We start from the raw sequence: 2,137 nt of genomic DNA, 5'->3' as shown, positions 1-2,137 counted from the left end.
ACTAGTTACTTCCTCCCGCCTCCCCAGTTGTGATTGTGAGCAGATTTCTCTGGAAAGAGTTCTAGCTTCCTGCTGCAATGCCTTCTTGAGAGGTCTTTGCTTTTCCTTTTCCTTCCTCTAAAAAGAAACTGTAAGCAAAAATAAAGTCACTCAGTTGGTGAAAAAAGGTATTTAGCTCTATTAAGGTGTGGTTACCAGGAATTATTTTTTGTATCAATTTAAATGTAGTGAAAGCTAATTGGAGGAAAAAGTGCAGGTCCCACCGAGATTTGAACTCGGATCGCTGGATTCAGAGTCCAGAGTGCTAACCATTACACCATGGAACCACGTGAAGGACTGTGGAGCCTTCAGTTCTCTCCAGGGGTTCTACTTGAACAGAAAATAAATTTGTTCTTTTAAATTTATTTACCTATTTATCTATCTGTTTACTTACTTGTTATCTATCATCTATCTATCTATCTATCTATCTATCTATCTATCTATCTATCTATCTATCATCTATCTACCTATTATCTTTCTATCTAATCTCCTTATTCAGACAAGATCTAGGTAGCAATCCTCTTCAGTCGTCGTGGGGCTTCTCACGTCTGCATCCAACGTCTCCTACTTTAACAGCAAACAATTCAAAGACCAGGAGCTCTCCCCTACACCCAAGTCTAAAGCTTCCTACCAAGTGGTTCAGGAATCAAAGCATCAGGAAAAGAGATGAAGTTATTGAACAAGATAGAGCTCCCCTGGCGTGTGGAGTTTTGTGATTTTTTTTTTCGGTGGTTGACTCACCCAAGACTCAGCCATCGGGTGAAAAATTGTTTTTTAAATTTCACTACTGCACCAGGCATGGACGGTACAAGTGGGTGATTCACAGCACTGAGGAGTTCGAGGTCAGTTTAGGGTTACAGAGCCAGCTTCAAAGTAAGTAAGTAAGTAAGTAAGTAAGTAAGTAAATAAATAATAGAAGAACAATAAAGAGAGTTAGTCATAATAATTTTAAGAAAGGGAAACCGCATGAGGGTTTTAGAGCACTTCCGCTGGACCAGAGCTCTCAGCACCCAGGGCCCTCTGCTACGAAAGTACCAGAGAGCAACCTGGGGTGTAGTAGGCAGCTGGCCTCCTTGCTGCAAAAAAAGGAAATGCCAAGTTGTTTAAAAAAGTTTAGAGTCATCAATGTTCTCGTTTCCCTTGTGCAGAGACTTGAAATGAGGCAAAGTGTTTTGATTTTTCTTTTTAAAGGTTCGTGAAGCATACCATTCTTATGCTCAAATTAAAATCTCCCAGAAGGGAGATAGTTGTGGGGAAAAAAAAATGCCATTTTCCGCCTGCTTTTGAATCGAGGCATTGTTGAGTCGGGGGGAACGTGATAACTGCTATAGGAACAGCACACACTCCCTCTTCCTTCTTTGTTCACAAACAAAAAAAATTTGTCTGCCGGGGTTTTCCGGAACTTTTTGTTTTTTTAAACTAGATAATGATCAAAGTGATTGAGCCCTTTTTATGCACTAAAATCAGCAACAGGGAAGTCTGTGACACGAGAGACCCATCTAGGAGAAAATTGTCTTTCCCAACTGCTGTCCAGAAATTTGAGTCTGCTTTTCAGGAGGTATTAAAGATTTACGCCATCTTTTCTTGTTCAGGCTATCTGACTGTCAGACATTCTGGGGTCTCCATCTTGTAGGAACCAGAGAATGTTGAGTAGGCTGGACTTCGGAAACAGAAATAGTTAGTTGCCATCTCTGCAAGAACCATACTACTAAACCGACGCCCGTGCCTCTCTCTTTGGCTATCAGACAATTGAGATGATGCACTTGGAATCTCTTGCTGGGTAGAGAAAAAATTGTTAGGGGCTTTGTACCAGTCAGATAAGGAGTTTATCTTCCCTGAAAGAGATTTCATCAGGGCTGGGAGACCGCGGTCTGAGACAGTGATGGTGACGGGTACACACTCCTCCACCAGGATGGCTTAACTATGCAGACATCACTGTTGTTTTATTTAAAACTGAATCTCTGGCTCACTGGTAAAGGTGCTTAGCTCAATCCCTGGGGCCCCACCAGGTGGAGGGAAGAACTGACTGCTGAAAACTGTCCTCTAACACCCACCCCACACACTAATAAAGAAATAAATAAAATTAAATAAACAATGC

The 2,137-nt window shown here is 41.5% G+C and overlaps 1 non-coding gene across 1 annotated transcript; it reads right to left on the bottom strand.

Moving 5' to 3' along the window:
* Positions 1 to 254: 254 nt before the first annotated feature.
* Trnaq-cug (transfer RNA glutamine (anticodon CUG)) lies at positions 255 to 326 on the bottom strand. The gene has a single exon. It is a non-coding gene; the product is annotated as a tRNA-Gln (tRNA).
* Between the last annotated feature and the right edge of the window lie 1,811 nt (positions 327 to 2,137).

This window comes from Alexandromys fortis, unplaced genomic scaffold, assembly GCF_014885135.2.
Source record: "Alexandromys fortis isolate MF-2015 unplaced genomic scaffold, M_Fortis_MF-2015_v1.1 scaffold_5, whole genome shotgun sequence".
Lineage (NCBI taxonomy): Eukaryota > Metazoa > Chordata > Mammalia > Rodentia > Cricetidae > Alexandromys > Alexandromys fortis.
This window is presented reverse-complemented; position numbering and strand designations above follow the sequence as displayed.